This window comes from Oryctolagus cuniculus, chromosome 19, assembly GCF_964237555.1.
Source record: "Oryctolagus cuniculus chromosome 19, mOryCun1.1, whole genome shotgun sequence".
NCBI classification, from domain to species: domain Eukaryota; kingdom Metazoa; phylum Chordata; class Mammalia; order Lagomorpha; family Leporidae; genus Oryctolagus; species Oryctolagus cuniculus.
The window spans coordinates 55,249,435-55,274,522 of record NC_091450.1 but is presented as its reverse complement, the minus strand read 5'-3'; the positions used below and the strand labels follow the sequence as shown (position 1 = coordinate 55,274,522).

The 25,088-nt window shown below is 46.4% G+C and overlaps 1 protein-coding gene across 1 annotated transcript in view; it reads right to left on the bottom strand.

The window, feature by feature from the left end:
* Positions 1 to 3,459: 3,459 nt before the first annotated feature.
* Positions 3,460 to 25,088, bottom strand: part of LOC127486036 (uncharacterized) — a 167,068-nt gene continuing 145,439 nt past the window's right edge. Inside the window, exon 12 of the mRNA XM_070063826.1 lies at positions 3,460 to 3,594. The gene's annotated coding sequence lies outside the window, so the exon portion shown is untranslated. The remainder of the gene's footprint in view (positions 3,595 to 25,088) is intronic.

The following is a 25,088-nucleotide window of genomic DNA, read 5'->3' as shown; positions in this document are numbered from 1 at the left end:
GGCCATGATCCCCTCAGGCAGGGCCCTGGCCACCCTCTAGGGCTGGGCTCCTTCTCTTCTCCATGCCCTACAGAGCCAGGCCCTGCTCCCCTCAGGTGTGGCACTAGACACCCAGCAGAGCTGCCCCACTCTCCTTGTCCTCCAGGGCCTGGGCCCCACTCCCCTAGTTGCCCACCAGGGCCTGGGCCCAGCTCCCATTGCTGTCCTTCAGGGCCAGGCCCCGCTCCCCTCACCACATTCCAGGGCTGGGCCCCGCTCCCCTCCTCACCCTGCAGGGTTGGACCCTTTGCCTCTCAGGCCCAGCCCTGGCCACCCTCCAGGGCTGGGCCGCTGCTCCTCTCATGCCCTACAGAGCTGGGCCCTGCTCCCCTCGGGCACGGCACTAGCCAGCCACCAGGCCTGGCCCAACTCCTCTCCATGTCCTCCAGGGCTGGGCCCCACTAACCTCAACACCCTCCAAGTCCAGACCCTGCTCCCCTCCTCCCCTACAGAGCCACGCCCTGCTCCCCTCAGGTCCATCCCTGGCCTCACTCCAGGGCCAGACCCTGCTCCCCTCCTCACCTCCAGGGCCAGTGTTCCCCTCCTCATACTCCAGTGCTGGCACCGAAAGCCTCCTCACACCCTTGGTCTGGGCCTGCTCCCCTCCTCCCCCTCCAGAGCCAGGCCTTTCTCCCCACAGGCCCATCCCTAGCCTCCCTCCAGGGCCAGACCCCACTTCCCTCCTCACCTTCAGGGCCAGGCCCTATTCTGCTCCTGGCCTTCCAGGGCCTGGGTCCCGCACCTCTCCTTGCCCTGCAGAACCTGGGCCCCACTCCAACCTTCACACTCCAGGGCTGGGCCCCACTTCAGGGCTTCCCTCCAGGGCCAGGCCCCACTACCCTCCTCACCTCCTGGGCAGGCCCTGCTCCGCTCCTCGCATTCCAGGGCCTGGGCCCACTCTGCTCGTCACCTTCCAGGCCTGGATCCTGCTCCCCACCTTGAAACCAGAGCCTGGGCCCAGCTCAACTCGCTGCCCTCCAGGGCTGGACCCTGTTCCCCTCCTCACCCACCAGGGCCAGACCCTACTCTCCTCCTCAATCTCCAGGGCCAGGCCCTGCTCTCCTCTTCCCCCTCCAGGAGCAGCATTGGGCACCCCACACAGTTCCCCAGCACCTACCACTTCATGGCCTGCCTTGGCTGCCTCCTGCTTCCTCAGGCACACCCAGTGAAGCCACGTCTTTGTGCTGGGGCACTGGGGTGCAGCCACCAGGAGCCACCCATCATGGGGCCCCCAGCACGGTCCCCAGCAGCCTCCCTATGATTGCGTGAGGATTCTTCCTACTTCTTCTTGGGCTCCCCTGTGGTTATCCTGAGCCCTCTGTGCAGCCCCCAGGCCCCACCACATGGTCCCCAGGCCCCACCAGCTCCTTCCCTGGGCACTCCCACTGCCACTGCATCACTAGGTCACCACGTGGACCCTAGCAGCTGCCTCCTCCTTCCTCGCCCCCCCCAGCAGCCGAGTTTTAGGACCCCCCATTCTCCCAGAAGTCACCGAGTCTTTGGGGTTCCCGCAGTCCCTAGCAGTCATTGCCTCAGTCCTCTGTCACTCCTGCTGTCCCTGCATCATGTCTGAACTTGGAAATGAGGCTCTACAAAGGGGGTCTCAACTAACTCTCTTGTTGCCCAAGTGTGGAGGGTGGGCAAGTGGTCCTTGCTGCAGGACTGTTGAATGTGCAGAGGGGGAACATGGGTGTGGCATGACGATAGAAATTTCCCCTGTGAGTCACCTTTAAGAGCATGGCTCTGGGCAGGAATGACTTCCAACATGTTGTTTGCCAAAGAAAACCCTGGGCAGGAAAACGGAAAGCATGGGCACGAGTTAAGGTGCCAGGTGACTTCTTCCCAGACATGTGGGTCCTGAGTTCTTTGGGGCACACAAGAAGGCAGCTCAATGGGAGAGGCCACCTCGGTCTGCAATGCAGGCTCCTCAGTTCAGATCTAGGAGCTCTAAGTTGTCACAGGAGTTTCTCATCCAGGGACCTGGGAACTTGGGCTTGGAGAAGGAAACTCAGGGTGAGAAGACTTCCCAGGGCAGAGAGCCGCCTGAGCACAGAGTGCAGGCAATAATCAAAGACAGAATAAAGTGGGAGGAGGACAAAGAGTGTCATCCAACGTGGGCCCTGTATCTTACAACCAGCATCCCACACCAATCGCTTTGAACTGGCTCAGAGACCTGGGGAATCTAAAATATAAATGAGTATGTAGAAGATCAGGGGTTTTCCAAACACCAGAGAAGCAGTCTGCCTTACTCACCTTTCCCATGGAGCTGAGTCCATCCACGTCAGGCACCAACGATGCTGCGGGAAGTTCAAGTCCATTCTTTCTCTCACATAATCCCAACACGGATCATGAGGGTGAGGGAGAAAAAGCAAAAGTAGGTTTTTGTGAGAAAATGACACCCCTGCCAGCCAGAAGGGGGACTAAGGGAGGGGTCCAATAAAGCCTGCGTACAGGAAGTTTAACTAGGGAGTGATGTTCATGGATTAATCTTCTAAACAAAATCCAACACCATGTTCTTCTATCTTAGGAAAAGGTCATGACCCCTAACCATGCAAACATGTTTCCTTATGGCCATCTGAAAAATGCAACAATATCTTCCCTCTCTGCCTGCAGTTTCTCTTACTGCCTCCTCACCTGCCCTCCTCCCAGACAGGAGTCCATGACTATCCCTTCATTGCTTCACTCCTCAGGGAAGGGCCCCTCCTCGGGGGCATTTCCCAAGAGGCTACTAAGAGGCCACTTTCCTCTCTGCACTCAAGGGCTTTCCTCTGGGGCTGGCAGGACACAACACATCCAGCTGAAGCATTGGATGATCCTCCTGCCAATCCCCAGGCGCCCCTTGCCCTTTCTGGCCTGCGTGTCTGAGGTCCCTGCCTCCTCCTCCTGCTGCTGCATTCCTGGGATGCTCTGTTCCTCTGAGGCACCCTGGGAGCCGCTCCTGACTTCTACATCAGCCTCACTGCTGTTGGTGCTCAGTGTGGTGGAAAGAGAGGACAGAGCATCCTGGCTGAGGACTGCACAGGCAGCGGGGCTCCTTGTCCACACGGCCCGTTGGGACCTGTCCGTCCTGCAGGACTCACTGCTGCTCACACTGGGAGTCCCATGGCAAGGAGTCTGCCCCGACTGGCCTTCTGCAAGCACCAGTGGTTGGGAGCTGAGAGCAGCACACTCACGGGCTCTGCTGTTGCAGCCTGAGTGTCCCTGGAGGCACTGGAGAATGGGACAGCTCTGAGCACCGGGGATGGCCTGAGGCATGGGCTTCCCTTTGCTGTGATCCTGCTGAAGTCCTGGGCACAAGGCACTGGCTGGGAGCCTGGGTGGCAGGGAGCCTGCTTGATGGCCCAGCTGGCATCCCAGGTCCTCAAGGGAGCTTAGAGCTTCAGGACCCTGAGGAGGTACTGCAGGCTCCACTTGGCCCTGCCCATGTATTTCTGGGATGCTGAAGCCCTGCTGTTGGGAGATCCCCCAGCGTGGCACAGGGGGCAAGGGGTCATCCCATTCATGAAGCCACAGTGGAGGGCAGAGGCCCCATGGGAATTCCCATCCTTCCTGCTCCTGTGGAAGAAACAGAAACTCGTCACTGGTTCCAGCTGCTCCATGTCCTGCATGGAGCCATGGGTGGCCCATGATGTCTGCCACTGTGGGCCTGGCCTCAGGGTCCTGGGTCAGTAAGCTGTCCACCAGGTTACACAGCTCTGGGTTTCCATAGTGGGGGATTCTGTAGTATCCAGACAGGATGGCTGCCCGCAGCTCCACACAATCCTCTCCAACAAAAGGCAGTGAGCCTGCCACCATGGCGTACAGGATCACGCCCACACTCCAGCCATCAGCCTTGTACCCGCAGAACTCCTCACCTAAGAATTCCTCGGGCGCACAGTAGGCAAAGGTCCCGCACAGATTCTTCAGGCGCTCTCCACCAGCCAGTTTGCAGCTGAGACCAAAATCGCTCAACTTAATGTTTAGGTGGGCGTCGAGAAGCAGGTTTTCTAACTTTAAATCCCTGTGCACCACGTGCTGCGAATGGCAGTAATGCACAGCGGATAGAATTTGTTTAAATAGCTGACGAATCTCTCCATCCAGTAGGTACCCTCGTTCTACCATGTAACATCTAAGGTCCCCCCTGACTGCGCACTCCATGAAAATGTAGCCCCTCTCTGTGGTGTGTCTGACCTGCAGTAGTTGAATGATGTGAGGGTGATGCAGCCCCTTCATTATTTCTGCTTCTGTGCACAACTGCTGGAAGCTGCAGGAGTGCTGGCCACCATTCTCCACAACCTTCACAGCCACCTGGGTCCTGCTTTCCCAATGATAGGCCAGCATCACCAGCCCAAAACCGCCCTGGCCGAGGACCCTGAGGACCTGGTACCCATCCAGGACCTCCTCCTCACTGCTGAAGGCGGTGAGGCCTTCCATGGTGGGATCCCCACCCCACCCCCCACCCTGCACTCTGACACTGGGAACACTTACTAGTCACCTAAAGTAACAACAAAAACTGGGAAACAAACAGAAATCAAACAAGCTAAATGGTAACCAAAATTGACAACTCAATATGCTAATATTTCTACTAGAGAATGCTAACTCTATGAACTATGGTATACTAATCACTAACACTATCAAAACTAAGAATTAAAAGTTATAAAATACACAGAATACTAAAAATGGTGAAGGAAAGCAACACCAACTATGGTAACTATGGTAACAATGCTAATCAATAAGTCTTATAACAGTCTTATCTAAGTCAAAGCATTAAAAAAATGAGAAAATAGTCAGAAAATGGAGGAAACACAAGAAGGACAAATGAACACAGCATCAAGTACATTTAGCCTGTGAAAGAAAAAGAAAAAATTAATAAATAAATATTTAAAGAAAATACACAAGCACACAATGTAAAAATGGGAGGGGGAGAGAAATTGACAAAATAGCAAAAAAAAAAAAAAAAAAAAACCTGAAAGATTCACTACAGTAAAGAGAACTAATAGACGACACAAAACAACACCACAAATGACAGGACAAGGGAAAACCAGTGATGTCGTCCAATCCTTCAGGCAGTCTCCACAGAGCTTCCTGGGCCAACTGACCAGAACCAAGCCCAAGCAGGGAACTGTTAAGGCAGTTGGAATGACATCACAATGGCCCCCCTGAGGGCAGAGCAGGCTCTAGACCAATCACAGCTGGGGACACACCAGGCTGGTTTTCTCAAGAAACTTTCTACTTGGTTAAAGAGAAAGGACCCCAAAAGCTTTTGGCTTAAGTTGGTGGTGGAGATCGGTATTTAGGATTTGATAAATTAGCACAGTCCTCTTCAGGCGTTTTCTATTGTTTCAATACACGTATAGAAGCACTGATCCTCCCAGTCTCTAATTCCACCCCCATTCCCACCCCCTTTTTCATTTCCTCTTGGTTCCTGTCCATTAAAGACGTCCAGTAAGAGGAGTCAACTGCTCCTCTTAGCCCAGGCAGGCTCAGCTCACTGTCCCAAATGATTTCCAAGCTCTGCCATGGCTTGAACAGATTGTGGCTCCCTCACTCATGTATACATTCACTCACACACATATGTACTTGTATGTTCAAAAACAAAACTAGAGGCATAAAGGTGTCCCTTTAGAGGAATTGAGCATTTGCAAACTGAGTTCTGGTGGTGCTGCCCACCATCAGCCTGCTGCTCTGTTTGTCTTCTGAAGGTGAAACACTCAGAGCACACATGGAGAGAATAGAAACAATGTTACTGGAGATGCTGCACAAACAAGCCATGCTTCCTGCCCCATAGAACAGCAGGTTACAGCCTCAGCCTCAGCCTCACTCAGCTCCTGTCTTCCTCCTGAGGGAGGATTCCTGGGGAAGGTAACGGACCTATTGTCGCTCCTCCAGGCTCCTGAGTTCTTGCAATGCAGACTGTGAAACTATTTATGATATCTTCAAAATTAAAGTGGTGTTGTTCCCACTCTTGCTCTCTCCATCGCCTTCTCTCCCCTTCCCTCCGTTTCTCCCCGCTGAAAGTATGTCTTTCAGATAGATTAATTGCATTTTTAAGCTTTTGTTAATATTTAATTATTTATTTATTTTTAAAGATTTTATTTATTTGAGAGGTAGCGTTACAGACAGTGAGAGGGAAAGACAGACAGAGAGGCCTTCCATCCACTGGTTCACCCCCCAAATGGCTGCAATGGCCAGAGCCGCGTTGATCAGGAGCCAGGGGCTCCCTCCCGGTCCCCCACGCGGGTGCTTCCACTGCCCTCCGGGCCACAGCAGAGAGCCGGATCGGAAGTGGAGCAACCAGAACTCGAACTCTCGTCCACATGGGATGCCAGTACCACGAGCAGAGGCCCAGCCCAGTGTGCCTGCTCCAATATTTTATTTATTTAAAATTGAGAGGCAGAGTTAGAGACACACACACAGAGATCTTCCATCCACTGCTTCACTCCCTAGACGGCCACGGTGGCCAGAACTGGGTGGATCCAGAGCCAGGAGCCAGGCGCTTCCTCACTGCTCCTAGGCCAGATGGGGGAGGTGCAGCCAGGACTCCAGGCAGAGGCTCCGCCCACTCCACCACAGCCTGACTTCTTTCCAGGTCCTTCTGCAGTACCACGGATATCAACCGAGAAAGCCACCCAAACAGGTCAGTCCCATACAGCGGTTGGCAGGAAGGGATCCGGGCAGGCACCGCGGCACACAGCAGGTGAGGCTGCCTCTCGGACGCCCTCACCCACGTGCCCGGCCTGAGTCCCGGCTGCTCGGCTCTGAGGCAGCTTCCTGCTAATGCACCTGGGGTGCTCCCAGGCATGGTCACGCAGGAGACTCAGACGAGCCCCTGGCTCCAGCCTGGCCCAGCTCCACACACATCCGGGGAGGGCACCAGCGGGCGGAAGGTCCATTGCTCTGCTTCTGTGCTGCGGCATCAGTGGGCAGGTGGAGCAGGGAGGTGCTATGGGGTCAGCAGAACAGGGAGCCCCCCCGCAGAGCAGTGCAGTGAGCCTGGGGAGGCCAGCAGGGAGCCCCCCAGAGCAGTGCAGGGTACAGGGAGCATGAGGGGGCTGGCAGGATGCAGGGAGCTCCCCAGAGCTATGCAGGGTGCAGGGAGCCCCCCACAGCAGTGCAGGGTGCAGGGAGCCCGAGGGGGCTGTCAGGGCGTAGGGAGCCCCCCAGAGCTATGCAGGGTGCAGGGAGCACAAGGGGGGCTGGAAGGGCACAGGGAGCCCCCCAGAGCAGTGCAGGTCACAGGAAGCCCAAGTGGGGCTGGCAGGATGCAGGGAGCCCCCTAGAGCAGTGGAGGGCCCAGCACCGCAGAGGGTTCAAGGGCAGCAGAGCCCTTCCTCAAGGCTGCCTGTCCCAAGAATGTAACTCATTACCCAGAATCTACTATCTATTTCAGGCTACTTTAGATCAAACATAGCTACTTCCACTGTTCAAATACATGAGATGGGACTACTCTTTTATCAGAGCTCAGAGTGTCCTCTTATTAATACTCAGCTGATTTTCAACCACTCTCTGACAGGCTGAGACTAAGGAACACACTAAATACTACTTAAGAAAACACATTCACTATGACTTTACTCCACCATTCTCCTTTAGGTTTTTCTGTTCTGCTCTATTAGATGGCTTGTTTCCTTAAATTATTCCAAATAGATATAATGAGATCTCTCCACTGGTTATCTCAAAAGTAGGGTAATGATCGACTGGATGAAGGCATAATCTAATAAAATTCAAATTTAATGATTCAAATTTGATGATACCTGTTTTCCAGATTTTTGTTCGTTTCAATTACAGGCATGGTGATCAATGAATGGGAAATGAATGACTACAAAGAGGATTCCCTGGTCTTTGGAAGGCATTAAAAAATTTCTACAACAGAACGCTAGTGATGGTTGCACAATTATATGAATCTACTAACACCAAGGAGTGGTAGATCTGTTAATTGGTAATTATTCTTTTAAGTAATTTCAAAGGAAATTTTAAATTTCTGCTCCAAAATGTAAATAACGGAATAGTCACTTGTAAAGACAAGAAAATAGTACAACATACTAAACACCAATTCTCTTCTTAGATTAGCCCAAGAATTGAGGTCATAAGGAAAACAGTGTCCCTGAACATGAGAAATATATGCCACTACAAGAAATACCAGCTTACCAGGAAGAGAGAAGCTGCTGAATGCAGCAAATGGTAAGGACACTTCCATGGTAACTGTCCAACTGCTGGAGGCTGGAGGTGACCTGCCTTGACAGTTAAAAACATTTTTGTGTGTGGGCATTTTGCCTTGTAGTTGGAAAACCCATTGAGACACCCACAATGCAGTGCCTCAGTTTGAATCCAGCTTTCTGCCAACGAAGACCCTGGGAGTCAGCAGATGACGAATCACAGAGATCTATTACTGCCATGCAAGTGGGAGACCTGGATTTAGCTCCCAGCTTCCATTTCTGGCATAGTTGGAATCACCCAGTGGATCATAGTTCAGTGGAAGTGAACAGTTATTAGTCATTCTCTGTAAGTCTCTCGGCTTCTTAAATTGGGGTCAAGGTGGAGTTTTGGAAACAGTTGCGGAATTTTACCACAAGAAACATAAACAGGTTCTCTTTAAGAGTAGAAAAATCATCAGCGCCCAGCACCAGCACTACTCCTGTCACTTCTGCCCCTCTGGAGGTCCTGTGGCCTGCAAATCCCAGCATCAAATACAATACAGCAGCTCCAGCCCCACCCTCTGGCAGTGACTAGGGGTCTGCTTGCCCCATCTAATGGGCTTCACTGCTACTCCTGGGGCTCTGGCCCATCAGGCAATGGCTCAGGCCACATAACCAGGCTGTCCCAGCATCAGCTTGGCCTGCTCCCAGAACCAGTGATCTCTAGCATTTCTTGTATCACATTTGGGTGATGGGTGGTGAGCCATCACTGGGCCCATTCACAGAGCCAGCCAGGTGTGCTTCCAGAAAGAATGTCATTTCTGCATCTCTGTTCCCTTACTCTAGTGGTGGCTGAGGGACTCCATACCACGGGGCCAAGCAACTCCAATGGACCCCAGAAATACCCACACCCTTGATGCTACTGGAGTGAACCACAGCAAAAATAAGCTATAGGGAGAGGCCATTATGATTTTTAACTTGAAACAGAGACAAAACATGCTACAAAGTCAATACCTAAAGACAGACATTCAGGAAAAATCTTTCAATCCTTGAAAACCATCCCTTAAAAATGATACAAAAAAACTGATCTACCAGATGTGTAACAATCAACATAGGGACAGAAGAGTGAAAATTAAACAATATGCTACCAAAAAGAATATAACAACACTATAATGGCTGACCACAAAGAAGGTGGTGCATAAAATGCCAGATAAAGAATTCAAAAGACGGGCTTCATGAGGATACTCAGAGAGACACAAGAGAATATGGACAGTTACCTGAATGTTATGCAAGTGATGAATGACATCAATGAATGAAAACTTCAACAGAGACAGAGACCTTGAACAAGAACTGAAGAAAAATCTTACAAAACATGAAGTGATTAAGTGAAATAAGTTACCAATATCGACAACAGACTATACTGAGCAAAACAAAGAATACCTGAACTCAAAGAAGAGCCTTTTTAAATATACCAGTCAGACAAAAGGAACCAAAAAGATGGCCTCCTGAGACCAGGGGAACACAACATAACCAAGTATTCAAATTTCCACAGTCGCTGAGGGAGAGAAGAAGAACCAGGACAGGGAGGTAATAGCTGAAAACTTCCCCATGCTGGAGAAATATACGGACACTGATGTATAGAAGGCCCCAAAAGTGTATGAGAAGTTACCAGAGAAATTTCTGTCACCTTATATTTGTACTCAAAAGAACAACACAAAGAAACAGAATTGAATCAGAAAAGCAAGTGGTCCCTTTTAAGGGAAACCCCGATTAGATTATTAGCACATTTTCCCCACAAAGCTTTCAGGATTCATAAAATATAAAATCCAGTCATGATTAAAATCATGAACACATGCATATGGAAAAAATTTCTCAACTTAATAAACCCATACATGACAAACCCACAGCCAATATCATATGAAATGGGGAATTCAAAAACATTCCTCTAACATCTTTGACCAGATAAAGATAACAGTGGGCAGAGAGTACTCTGACTGGTCTGATTCAATAGGAAACTAGATGTCTTGGATGGTGCTGTGGCTGACTTGACTAATCTGCCTGCAGTGCCGGCACCCCGGGTTCTAGTCCTGGTTGGGGTGCCAGGTACTAGTCCTGCTTGCTCCTCTTCCAGTCCAGCTCTCTGCTGCGGCCTGGGAAGGCAGTGGAGGATGGCCCAAGTACTTGGGCTCTGCACCCACATGGGGGGGGTCTGGGAGGAAGCACCCGGCTCCCGGCTTCAGATCACTGCAGCGCCAGCCATAGCGGCCATTAGGGGAGTGAACCAACGGAAGGAAGACCTTTCTCTCTTTCTTTCTCACTGTCTATAACTCTACCTGTCAAATAAAAAAAAAGAAACTTGAGGTCTTAGCCAGAGCGATTAGGCAAGGCAAGGAAATCAAAAACATGCCATTGGAAAAAAGAAAATAAAAATATCCTTGTTTGCAGTTGGCATGATTCCATGGGGTGTGAAACAGATTCCACCAAAAGATCTTAAATAAAACACTATTTTTAATACAATAACATGTATATCACATCTGCTCCATTTCTGCTCCAGTTCACTGCTAATGCACCTGAGAAAGCAGCAGAAGATGGTCCAAGTTCTCAGGCCTCTGGCACCCATGTGGGAAACCCAGATGAAGATCCAGGTTCCCAGTTTTGGCTTGCCCCAGCCCTAGCCATTGTGGCCATTTGGAGTGTACTAGTGGATGGAAAATACCTCCCACTCCCCCCGCTTCTGTCTGCCTATAACTCTGCCTTTCAAATAAATAAATCTTTAAAAACGCAAAAATATGGTTCCCAACCTATGGAAAGTTACCAAGCTGGTCAGGAAAGTGAGATTCCTATTTGTGTAAGAGCAGCCTGAGAACACCTGACCCCATAAACTCAAGTGTAATGGGTAGATAAGAAGTGATATTGGCAACACAGAAAAGAGAATATGAATTATAGCAGCAAGAGAGGAGAGTCTTAGAGGATAGGAGTCAATAGAAAAATAAATCAAGGGGTCATTAAAAAATAGATCCAGCTTTATTGGAGTAGAAGGCTTATATTACATAGAAGACTGGAGAAAGACAGTAAGAACCACAAGTGCTAACATTTACAGCATTCTGAACACAAGGCGCGATGCTAAGCCCTTTACATGGTTGGCTATATTTCATCCTCATTACCATCAACAGTAGATCTCATTATCATGCGGATGTAACAGATGAGGGGGAAACAGGCCTAGTGGGTTAAACAACTTGCCCAAGGTCATGAAGTTTAATAAGCAGTGAAACTGGACAATTTTTAACTCCAAACACAATTTTTAAATTAGTGCATTATGTAACAGAAAAGTGTTATGATGGGAATAGTGCTTTGATGAATTTAAATTTTGAAGAGACTAGAGGAAGATAGTGTAATCAGGACCAAACAAGGGTACTTCAAGAAGATAATAGAGGCATGGGTGCTTGGCCTAACAGTTAAGGGTATACTGGCGTCCCCTAGTGCCAGGGTTCAATACCCAACTCCAACCTCTTGCTAAGGTGCACTCTGGGAGCAGCAGTGGTGGCTCAAGTAACTGGGTTCCCACCACCTATGTGGGAGACCTGGATGGAGTTTCCAACTCCTGGGCATTTGGGGAGTGAACCAGCACAGAGGCACTTGACTCTCTTTCTCTGCCTCTCAAATAAGTAAACACTAAACAATAAAAATAATTTTAAAAATTTGCAGGAAGTGGAATAAAAAATAATTTATTTTGGCACAAAAATATTTCAAATCTCTGCATTTTTTTCATATTACCTATTTGCCAAGAAATTTTTTCTAAGTTAAAAATGTTCACTTTATCTGATACAGACACATAGCAAAATCTTCCATCTGCTAGTTCACTCTCCAAATGCTTACAACAGCCATGCTGAAGTCATGCTGAAAGCCAGGAGACAGGAATTAGGCCTCTCATGTGAGAGGAGTGAGAGATCCAAGTACCTGAGCCATTACTGGCTGCCTCTGGGATGCACAATAGGTGATGCTGGTCGGGAAGCAGATTAGCACTCAGACAGCTGATGAGAAATTCTCTCTCTCTCTCTCCTCCCCACCACTACTAGACTCTCTGTCCCTCAAATACAAAAATAATTAAGAATTGAATAAAATGTAAGAAGAAAGCAAAAGTGTGTTGTCTTTGGCTATATGTAGTCTTTTTTAAAAGATTTTTAAAATTTATTTGACAGTTAAAGTTACACAAAGAGAGAAGGAGAGGCAGAGAGAGAAAGAGGTCTTCCATCCGCTGGTTCACTCACCAGATGGTCCCAATGGCTGCTCCATTTCTGATTCAGCTCCCTGCTGATGGTATGGGAAAAGAGTAGATGATGGCCCAAATGCTTGGGCCCCCGGACCAATGTAGGAGACCTGGAAGAAGCTCCTGGCTCCTGGCTTCAGATCAGATCAGCGCAGCTTCAGCCACTGCAGCCATTTGGGGGGAGTGAACCAGCGGATGGAAGACCTCTCTGTCTCTCACTCCTTTTGTCTGTAACTCCATCTCTGAAATAAATAAAATCTTAAAAAAATAAGATTCTCTCTTGGTCTCTCTCTCTCTCTAACTCTGACATAAATAAATAAATAGGGCTGGCGCTATGGCACAGTGGGTTAAAGCCCTGGGCTGAAGCGACGGCATCCCGTATGGGCATTGGTTCTAATCCCAGATGCTCCTCTTCCGATCCAGCTCTCTGCTATGGCCTGGGAAAGCAGTAGAAGATGGCCCAAGTCCTTGGGCCCCAGCACCCACGTGGGAGACCCAGAAGAAACTCCTGGCTCCAGATAAGCACACCTCTGACCATTACAGCCATCTGGGAAGTGAACAAGTGGGTGGAAGATCTTCTCTCTGTCTCTACCATTCTCTGTAACTCTGTCTTTCAAAGAAATAAAATAAATCTTACAAATAAATAAATCTTTTCTAAAAAAGAATTGTACCTATGAAATACATGAAATCTGTTATCTTTATATTAATAAAAAAATTTTTTAAATGCCCTGCTTTTTGGATTTTCCACCTGCAAAAAGACTCAGAAAACATCAGAGTAGTTATATTTGCAAGGTGACTGCTGCAATAAGCAGCCCCCTTTGCAGATATTACAAGCTTAAATCAAGCCAAAGACCTTCGGATGCTTTCAAAACCCAACACAATTCTGAGGTACCAGGTGTTAGGATTTTTAACATACCCATTTTAGTATTTTTATTTTTCTAAAATTTTTAATTAATTATTTTATTTGAAAGGCAAATAGAAGAGAGAACTTTCATCTAATGTGTAACTCTCCAAATGCCCACAGAGCTGAGTGTGCAGGCCTGCCGCACCAGTCATACGGAACCTGAAGGAGGGAGTGGGACTGAAAAGAGGGACAAGGGCACAGAGAACAGAGCCAAGACAACAAGGCTGATCAAGGCTCGTTTATTCTAAAGTCTCAGCGGTATTTATACTTATCCAGCTGCAGAACAAAGAAGCACAAAGGACAATAACATACATAAGCAACTTATCGGGGCCTCTGGTAGCACAGATAATTTTAACAGGATGTTCTTGATTATCATCCTCCTTCAGGATGGGAGTATGTGACTTTCTTATCCTAGGAATTCCACAAGCCAAGATTGGCCCTGATTTGTCCAAAGGCTGCCTACATCTCCCCCTTTTTTATTTTATTGAGAATGGCCTCTGTCTTAGGTTGCCCTCAGCCATCTCTGCCCTTACCCGTCATTGGTAACTCTGGCAGCTTGGCCTAGAGCCCTGTCTTAGGTTGGTACAGGATGCTGAGTGTCTTACCCGTCTCTGAGGACCATTCCCACATGTCTGTCAAATGATGACTAGATTAAAAAATCATGGGGGCAGGCACCATGGCGAAGTGGGATAAGTCTCAGTCTGTTGCACCAGCATCCCATAGTGGTGCCAGTTTTAAGCCTGGATGTTCCCTGATGATGGCCTAGGAAAACAGTGGAAGATGGCCCAAGACCTTGGGAGACCCAAGAAGAAGCTCTTGGCCCCTGGCTTCGGAACAGCACAGTTCTTTTTTTGTTTTGTTTTGGTAGGCAGAGTTAGACAGTGAGAGAGAGAGACCAAGAGAAAGGTCTTCCTTCCGTTGGTTCACTCCCCAAATGGCTGCTATGGCTGGCACACTTTGCTGATCCGAAGCCAGGAGTCAGGTGCTTCCTCCTGGTCTTCCTCCACATGGGTGCAGGGCTCAATCACTTGAGCTATCCTCCACTGCCTTCCTTGGCCAAAGCAGAGAGCTGGACTGGAAGAGGAGCCACCAGGACAGAACTGGCGCCCCAATCGGGACTAGAAACCGGAGTGTGGTCGCCACAGGCAGAGGATTAGCCTAGTGAGCCGCAGCACCGGCCACAACAGCCCAGTTCTAGCCATTGCAGATATTTAGGGAGTAACCAGATGGAAGACCTCTCATTCTAAGATAGAAGACCTCTCATTCTGTCTCTCCCTCTCTCTTACTCTGCCTCTGAAATAAATAACTTTTGAAAAAAAGTAATTGTGGTATATATACATCATGGAATATTATTTACCAGGAAAAAATGGAATACTGTCTTTTGCAACAAAATGGATGCAACTGGAAACCATTATACTTAGTGAAATAACCTAGTCTCAAAAAGAAAAATACTGTATGCTGTCCCTGATCTGTGTTAACTAACAGAGTACTTAACACGTAATAATGTGTAGGAGTGAAATGGGCATTTTGAGATATGATGCTTTTTTACAAGCCTTGTCTCACTTTGAGGAACAATTTATTTTCTTCAGACTATTTGTTGAACTTTTTACTTAGTGTATAGTTAATACTATGAGTATAAAGTTAACTGAAAAGAGATATCTGTAAGAATTAACAGTGGAAATGGGAAAGGGAGGAGGAAGAAGTATGGAAGCATGGGATACAGGAAATGTTGGGTGCGAAGAATCAATGTTCCTGAATATGTATATGGCAAGTACATGAAATCTGTTTACCTTACATAAGATTTTTAAAAAATAGATAATCTGCTAACAAGACTGACAAAGAAAAAAAGAGAGAAAAACCCTCAAAACTTCAAATAAATAAGATTAGATGAAAAAACAGACATTATAACCAACACTACTGAAATACAAGGCTTCAAAACATTGCCATTCAATACTATATGCTAATAAACTGGAACACCTCGGAGAAATGGAGAAGTTTGTAAATACAAATAACTTACTAAATTAAATCCAGATGATAAAGACAATCTAGCAGACTCATAAAAAGTAATGGGATTGTAGCAGTAATCAAAATTCTTCCATCAATGAAAAGCCCAGGACTTGGTGGTTTTACTATCAAATTCCACAAAACATTTAAAGACAAACTCCAACACTTTTCAAAGTATTTGAAAACACTGAACAGGATGGAATGCTGCCAAACTCTTTTTAGGAGGCCAACATCACTTGGACACCAAAAACAAAGACACAAAATGGAAAGAAGACTACAGGCCTATATCCTTGTAGAACACAGATGCAAAGATTCTCGACAAAGTACTAGACAAACAATTCGAAACATCAAAAAAACTCATACATAACTATCAACTGCAATTTATCCCAGAAAAGCCATTGTGGTTCCATATTTGCAAAACAACAAATATCATAAATTAATCAACATAATGGAAGAATAAAAACCATACTCTCATTAGATACAGAGAAAGCATTGGGTATGATTTATTACCCTTTGATGGTACAAAAAAAAATGCCTCCACAAATTAGATATAGAAGGAATATGCCCGGGGGCCAGTGCCGTGGTTCACCTGATTAATCCGCCACCTCCGGCACCAACATCCCATATGGGTGCCAGGTTCTAGTCCCAGTTGCTCCTTTTCCAGACCAGCTCTCTGCTGTTGCCCGGGAGGGCAGTGGGGGATGGCCCAAGTGCTTGGGCCCCTGCACCCACGTGGGACACCAGGGGGAGGCACCTGGCTCTTGGCTTTGGCTTTGCACAGTTCAGGCCATGTCGGCCATTTGGGGAATGAACCGATGGAAGGAAGACCTTTCTCTCTGTCTCTCTCTCTCACTGTCTGTAACTCTACCTGTCAAATGAATAGAGAAAAGAAGGATTACTCCTGAAAATCATAAAGGTTATATTTGACAAACCAACAGCCAATATCATACTGAATGAGGAAATGATGAAAGCATTCTGTCAAAATCTGTAAAAACACAAAGATGTACACTTTCACCACTCTAACTGAATACAGTACCGTAAATTTTCAGAAGAGCAATCAGAGAGAAGAACAAAATAAAAGGCATTAACATTAGAAAAGAACAAGTCAAATAATTAATGTTTCAGATGACATGTTGTTCCTGGAAGAACACAAACATTCCACCAAAATGCTACTTGAACTGATGAACCAATTCAGTAAAATTTACATACAAATAAATAGACAAAAATAGCTGCCTTTTTACATATTAATGATGGATTCACAGAGAAATAAAAAAATCACATTTACAATAACCAAAAAATTAGCATTAATAGGAATAAATTTAATCATTGGTTCACCCCCAATGGCCACCACGGCCGGCGCATGCGGCCGGCACACGGCGCTGATCCGATGGCAGGAGCCAGGTACTTATCCTGGTCTCCCATGGAGTGCAGGGCCCAAGAACTTGGGCCATCCTCCACTGCACTCCCTGGCCACAGCAGAGAGCTGGCCTGGAAGAGGGGCAACCCGGACAGAATCCGGTGCCCTGACCGGGACTAGAACCCAGTGTGCTGGCGCTGAAAGGCGGAGGATTAGCCTAGTGAGGCGCGGCACTGGCCAAACAAGATACTTTTATAATCATGTTTTTAGACTCTGTAGGGAAACCAGTAATCTTTCATATGTAATAAGATACTTACTGTACTTCCTTAGTTAGTATAATCATTTTTCTTTTCCTTTATTTATGGTTCCTATGGTTTATCTGGGAACTTTGCTCATGTATTTTTTCTGAATTAATTCTCTTGGTCTGGATACCTTTGAATAGCTCTTTGTTTGAGGCTCTCTAGTCACATTTTTCTACTTATCTGCCTTTCAGAGAATTGTTACAATAATTGTGCAGAGGAAAAAAAGCTGTAACAGTATTCACCCAGCCATGGGACAAACAGAGCTCAATTATATTATTTTGGCTCCAGTGTATTTTACCCACTAGTGTTGTAGACAATGAAACTGAATGGGCGGTTACATGGATGTATGAAATACATTTGCTTGAAACAGACTGAAGCCTAATATTTCTGCTGTAAATTGAATCTGGTCTTAATGCCTGTCTACTTCAGGTATTTCTATTTAAGAAACATGATCTACTGATAAACTTGAAGAAACAAAAATATATGGAAGTAAAACAAAATAAGAGGAATGTAAATTAGAAAATTCCCTTGACAGAAGTCATATAGTCTGATAACTATGTATCTCCCTCTAAAATACATTAAATGCATGAAGTGGAGGTTTTGAACATACAATTAATTTCTGTAAAACTCCTATATTCTTTACCAAAGTCATATTGTCTTTAGCAATGATAAAGTAACATCACAAGGGATTTTGTTATGGATGCGTTTCCTACCTTGTTGATGAAAATTATGTACAGCACTAAAGCCAATTTTTATGAAAGAGCAAAGTAGAATGATCTTGTATATACATTTCTTTGATGCATTCATCAAGCCACTTTCCTCTAAAAAAGTGCTGATGAGCATTAACTGATCAAGGGAAAGAATCTATTTAATTCATAAACAAAAATGATAGGTCAGAGACCGAAATTTAAGAACTGAGACTATGAAGCTTTTGGAAGCAACTGCAGAAGAAATGCTCCAAGGCACTGGAGAGGGGATGACTTCTTAGACAAGACCCTCAAGGCACAGGCAACAAAATCAACACTAAACAAATGGCATTATATGCAAGTCAAAAGCTTCTGCACAGCAAAGGAAACCACAACAGAATGAAGAGACATCCAACAGAATGAGGAAAAGTATTTGTGATAAAGAATTAATCATCAGAGTACATCAGCAACTTAAAAAAGAGAACAAAAATAACAAAAAGACAAACAGCCAGTTAAGAAACGGACAAAGGAACTCAACAAACAGTTCTCTAAGGAAATACAAATGTCCAACAAATCTTGGAAAAAATGCTCTACATCACTAGCCAACAGGGAAATACATAGCAAAACTGCAATGAGAAATCACCACCTTTTCTTAATTGTTAAAATCAAGATATAGAATAACAAATTAGAGGATGTGAAAAACGGGGAACTCTGGTACACCATCTGTGGGAATGTAATTAGTTCAAAGACCGTGGAAAATAGTATGGAGATTTCTTAAGAAACCAGAAGGAAATTTGCCATATGATCCTGCAATCCCACTGGGTTTATACATATAAGGTATTAGCATCATGTATCAAAGTGATACCTCCACCACCGTGTTTACTGCAGCACTGTTCACAACAGACACAGCAAGATAATGGATAAGGAAAATATGTATATATCTATAATGGAATTTTTATTCAGGTATAAAAAATAGCAACACTTGGCCGGCACCAAGGCTCACTTGGCTAATCCTCCACCTGTGGCGCCGGCACCCCATGTTCTAGTCCTGGCTGGGGTGCTGGGTACTAGTCCTGGTTGCTCCTCTTCCAGTCCAGCTCTCTGCTGTGGCCCGGGAGTGCAGTGGAGAATGGCCAAAGTGCTTGGGTCCCTGCACTCGCATGGAAGACAGGGAGGAAGCATGCCGGTTCCTGGCTTCGGATCAGCCCAGCCCTGGCTGAGGTGGCCATTAGGGGAGTGAACCAATGGAAGAAGACCTTTCTCACTGTCACTCTCTCTCACTGTCTGTAACTCTCTCTCTGTCTCTCTCTCTCACTGTCTGACTCTGCCTGTCAAAAAATTAAAAAAAAAAAAAACAACACTGGATGCAACTTAGGACATCAGTTAGTGAAATCAGCCAGAGAAATACAAATATCACATGTATTCCCTTGTATGTGGAAGCTAACATTTTTAAAATCAAAACACAAAAACATAAAGGATGTTTGTGTCTATCACTATTGCTTAAAATGTAAATCCACAAAACTTTGCTTTATAACCTTGTCAAACCTATGGTTAAGAAAATTATACTACTCTTGTGGAATTGTGGTCTTCCTACCTTTCCTTGTTGAATACTATGTTTAGTGGTGAATTAAGACTGCGAATAATAAAGTGGATTAAAACTATACCTCGTAAAAATAATGAAAAGAAGAGAGACATGGGAGGGAGGGGAAGAGGGAGAGAAGAATGTGGCTGGCTTCCTGGAACAGTACCGATGAAATACATGAAAAATTATTTCAAAAATAATGCAAAAATAAAGAAGAACATTACACTAGTATAGTTTTAATGATCTGTGATTACTTTAAAATTTATGGTATATGGGTAAAATGGTCATTTTCCATTCAGCGGTTTATACCTGTTGCTTATTTCCCACTAAACTAGGGAACTAGAGTTTCTGGTTTTTCTTTTGACCCTTTTTTGAAAAAATGATTTACTTTATTTACTTTACTTACTTGAAAGGCACAGTTAAATACAGAGAGAGGGAGAGATAGAGAGAAAGAGATCTTCCATCTGCTCACTTCACTCCACAAATGGCCACAACAGCCAGGGTTCAGTCAGGATGAAGCCAGGAGCCAAGAGCTTCTTCCATGTCACCCACAAGGTGCAGAGGCCCAAGCACATGGGCCATCCTCTGCTACTATCCCAGATACCTTAGCAGAGAGATGGATCAGAGGTAGAACAGCCAGGATTTGAACCAGAGCTTGTATGTGATACCACAGTGCCAGCCCCATGTTTTACTCCTTAAATTCTTACTTGATGAAGCATTTACCAAAGTCATGCCATCAATGATGTTTTTCATAAGATTTATGTATTCATTTGACAGGCAGAATGACAGAGACACAAAGAGAGATCTTCTACCTGCTGACTTACTCCTCAAATGCCCCCAACAGCCAGGACTGGGCCAGGCAGAAGCCAGGAGCCAGGAACTACATCTCTGTCTCCAAGTAGGTGGCAGGAACCATCCACTTGGGCCATTGTTTGTTGCCTCCCAGGGGAATTACCAGGAAACTGAATTGGACATGGGGGAGCTAGGACTCACAACAGGCAGGTTGATGTAGGATGCTGAAAACCCAAATGTCAGATTAACCTGCTGTGCCTCAATACCACCCATTTCTAAACTTTTATGATTATTTACTCCATCTTAGTCCATTTGGGATGCTGTAAGAAAACACATTACACTGGGAAGTTTATAAACAACAGGGATTTATTACTCACTGTTTTGGAGGCTGTTAAGTCTAAGATCACAGTGTTAGGGGGACTCAGTGTCTGGGGAAGCTTTGCTCACTAATGTCTGTGTGCTCTCATGTGGCAGAATCGCAAAAGGGTAAACAAGCTGCTCCATCAAGCCATTCTTAAAAGGGTGCTGTGGTGTAGTGGGTAAAGCCACCTTCAGGCCTGGCATCCCATATTGTCACGGGTTTGAGTACCAGCTGCTCCACTTCTGATCCAACTCTCTGCTACAGCCTGGGAAAGCAGTGGAAGATGCCCCTAGTCCTAGGGCCCCTGCATGCATGTGGGACACCTGGAATAAACTCCTGGCTCCTGGCTTCACATAGGCTCAGCTCTGGCCATTGTGGCCATTTGGGGAGTGAACCAGCTGATGGAAGACCTTTCTCTCTGTTTCTCTCTCTGTTTGTAACTCTGCCTCTCAAATAAGTAAATAAAACCTTTTTTAAAACACAAGGGCAGTGATAGCATTCTCAGATCTGCCCTCATGATCCAGTCAGCTCTGAGCACCCTTGCTCCTAAATAACAAGACACTGAGTATTACAGTTCAGCACATGCATATTGAGGGACACAATCATTTAGCAACAGCACCCGAAATCATCTGATTATGAACCCTCAATGAGTATTTAATTATAAAAACATGTTATAAAACATGTAAAACATGCCATAAAATACTACAGATGAAATGATTCTGTAAACATAATTTATATTACTATTATATTTTACCTGGAAACCCAAAAATAATCTGAAACTATATAGATACTAATGGGAGAATCCTAAGATTGGCCATATGCATGGTGCAATAAGACTACTGTTTTAGTCCTGTTCACTAGTCATGTGAATGATTTTGGTGAAAATTTACCACTGTTTGCATTGATGATATTTTTTTAGTTCACAATATATTGTTGAGAATCAGTTCAGGGGCCAGCGCTATGGCATAGGAGATGAGGCCGCCACCTGCAGTGCTGACATCCCATAGGGGGTACTGGTTCGAGTCCCAGCTGCGCAGGGATAAATAAGAACACAACCTTTAACCGGAAAGGATATGAGAAATAATATATGTCAGAGCATGAATAAATGAAAGAAAAAAGATCAACAAATCAAAAATTGGTTTTCTGAGAAGATAAACAAAACAGATAATCCTCAGAGGGGATTCCATATGGAGGAATAGGGAAAAGGAGGACTGCTATAGGCTAGGATAAAATAGGAAAAAAAGGCAGAGAAAGGGCATTCCCAGGGGAGAGTGGAGATTCTGTAAGAGGAGGAGAGATGCTGTGGGTCTGTGTGGAAGCTGCAACAAGCACTGATACAACACAAGACCCAGCAGGTGAGAGCTGGAGAAAGTGCCGGCTCTGAAGAACAAGGTGAGATCACACTGCAGTGGCCCATGCCAATGCTCAAATAGCTGCAGAGACAGCCTAGCAGACTGTCTTGTATGTGTCATGGACCCTGTGAGTAACAGGGTATCCTCTACCCCAGCAGAAAAGAGAGACAATTCTCCCCATCCCCTCACAACAGACCCTGACTAGCAGCTCAGAGAGGGCAGGCACCATGTTGGATGTAAGTAGCTAGTAGCTGTAGCAGCTCTCGTGCAGGCTCCCAGCAAGAGTCAGGGAAATGGCGTCATCTTGTCTCAAGTAGCAACAGCCCAGGTGCACACACCCAGCAACAGGCAGGGAGAAGGAGCCATTCCGACATCATCACTAGCTGCAGAGACTCTTCTAAGTGTCCATAAACTGGTGGGGAGAAGGCATGATTGTGAAACAAGCAGTGCTGTGGCCAGTAGCTCTTGTGGACATGTATGACCAAGGATTTCACCACAGGGAAAAATCTGTGTTCCCCACTGACTTTCAGTCTGGGTGTAAAGACTGACAGGGGGCTGCAAATGCACCTATGACTATCGCGAGCCCTTAGCCTCTCAACATAATGCAGGCTCTGGAGCTCAACTGCCTAAGTGGAGCACCCCTAGGCAACTGGCTCTCCAAAGTTCTCAGCTTCTCCATGGACAGAACAGGTTAGTGGGGTGGGGTGGATCTTCTGCACCCTGTGTCTATGGGAGCCCTGGTACTGAGACTGTGGGAACCCATGCATGCAGGAGAGGCTGCCTGGTGTAGCTGCGTTTCTGGGAGATTACTGTGTGTAGCTCCACAAGCTCAGCACCCTGGCTGCCTGGGGTGGGTCACTGCAGCAGGATCTGTGCTCACACTGAAGACTGCACAGACCCTTTGTGCCATTCATGCAGAACCACAGAACCACAGATGAGAACAGCACCCACTGAGGGCTAACACCTGGGTTATTCTCACCTTGGAAAAGAGGAGTGAGGGTGTGATTATGCCAACAGCAGTGACCATATCCTCTTTTCTATTAGTAAGAAGAGATCTAACTTGCTCCATTTGGGTGTCACCCTGGACACTGGCCCCACCCTGGAGCAGTGACCAGAGCTCCCTAATCACAAGTAGCACATTGAAACAGCAGACACTCCACTAATCCACAGAGACACAGTCCAATGATAAAAGCCATCAGGGAAAAAAATAAGTATCTCCACAAATATATTTATCTCCAAAAATATAAAGGTCTTCCTTTTTCTGAGGTTCATCCCCCAATAGCCACTGCAGCTGGCACACTGTGGCTGGCACAGTGTGCTGATATGAAGCCAGGAGCCAGGTGCTTCCCCTGGTCTCTCATGCGGGTGCAGGGCCCAAGGACTTGGGCCATCCTCCACTGTACTCCCGGGTCACAGCAGAGAGCTGGACTGGAAGAGGGGCAACCGGGACTAGAACCCAGGCTGCCGGTGCCACAGGCGGAGGATTAGCCTATTGAGCCATGGCACCGGCCATACAGCACTCTTAATATACATGACCAGAAAAGACCTTCCCCACAACATATTGTAGTCAAATGCTCCACAGTAAAACATAAATATTCGAAAATGTGCAAAAGAGAAATGTCAGATTACTCTCAGAGTATCTTCAATTAGACTCACAGCTGACTTCTCATCAGGAATTACTACAAAGAGCTATAGCCCAACAAATCAGGAAATCTAGAAGAAAAAGATTCCTGGACACTTAAAACCCACCAAAATTGACCCAGGAACACCCAGAAAAACCAAACATACCAATAAACAAAACAGAAATTGTATCAGTAATAAAGACACTCCCAACAAAGAAAAACCTAGGATTGGACAGCTTCACTGCTGAATTCTATTAGACATTCAAAGAAGAACTAACTCCAATTCTTGTCAAGCTATTCAAAACAACTGAAAGAGAGGGAAGCTTTCCAAACTCCTTCTGTGAAGACAGTATCACCTTAATTCCTAAATCAGAAAAAGATACAACAGAGAAAGTACACACAAATGTCCCTGATAAACACACACAAAAATCATCCTCAAAATACTAGCCAATTGAATCCAACAATATATAAGAAATGATCATTCATCCTGGCTGGCGCCGTGGCTCACTAGGCTAATCCTCACCATGCGGCGCTAGCACACCGGGTTCTAGTCCCAGTCGGGGTGCCGGATTCTGTCCCGGTTGCCCCTCTTCTAGGCCAGCTCTCTGCTGTGGCCTGGGAGTGCAGTGGAGGATGGCCTAAGTGCTTGGGCCCTGCACCCCATGGGAGACCAGGAGAAGCACCTGGCTCCTGCCATCGGATCAGTGCGGTGCACCAGCTGCAGCGCGCCAGCCAGGGCAGCCATTGGAGGATGAACCAACGGCAAAGGAAGACCTTTCTCTCTGTCTCTCTCTCTCACTGTCCACTCTGCCTGTTAAAAAAAAGAAATGATCATTCATCCGGGCAAAGGGGGTACTATCCCTGGTACACAGCGATTATCAACATTCACAAAGCAATGTGATACACCACATTAAGAGACTGAAGAACAAAAACCATATGATTATATCATCATTAGCAAATCAGGTACAGAACGAGTTTTCCTCAACACAAGCAAGACAATTTATAACAAACCAATGGCCAGCATCTTACTGAATGGGAAAAGTTGTAACCATTCCCACTAAGATCTGGAACCAGAAAACAGTTGCTTCCCTCTCACATCACTGCTATTCAATACAGTCCTGTATGTTTGAGCAAGCGTCATTATGCAATAAAAGAAATCAAAGGGATAGAAATCAGGAAGTAAGAAGCCAAAATAGCCCTATTTGCAGATGCCATGATTATCTATATAGAGGATCCAAAAGACTCCACTCAGAGACTAACAGAACTCATAGGCGGTTCCAATATGGTGGAGTAGGGTGGGAGCTTACTGCTCTAGCCCAGGAGATGACAGTTTAGAAAATGTGGAGAGGGGCCGGTGCCACGGCTCAATAGGCTAATCCTCCACCTAGTGGCGCCAGCACACCGGGCTCTAGTCCCGGTCGGGGTGCCGGATTCTGTCCCGGTTGCCCCTCTTCCAGGCCAGCTCTCTGCTGTGGCCAGGGAAGGCAGTGGAGGATGGCCCAAGTGCTTGGGCCCTGCACCCCATGGGAGACCAAGAGAAGCACCTGGCTCCTGCCATCGGATCAGCGCGGTGCGCCGGCCGCAGCGCGCTGGCTGCGGCGGCCATTGGAGGGTGAACCAATGGCAAAAAGAAGACCTTTCTCTCTGTCTCTCTCTCTCACTATCCACTCTGCCTGTCAATAAATAAATAAATAAATAAAAAGTGGAGA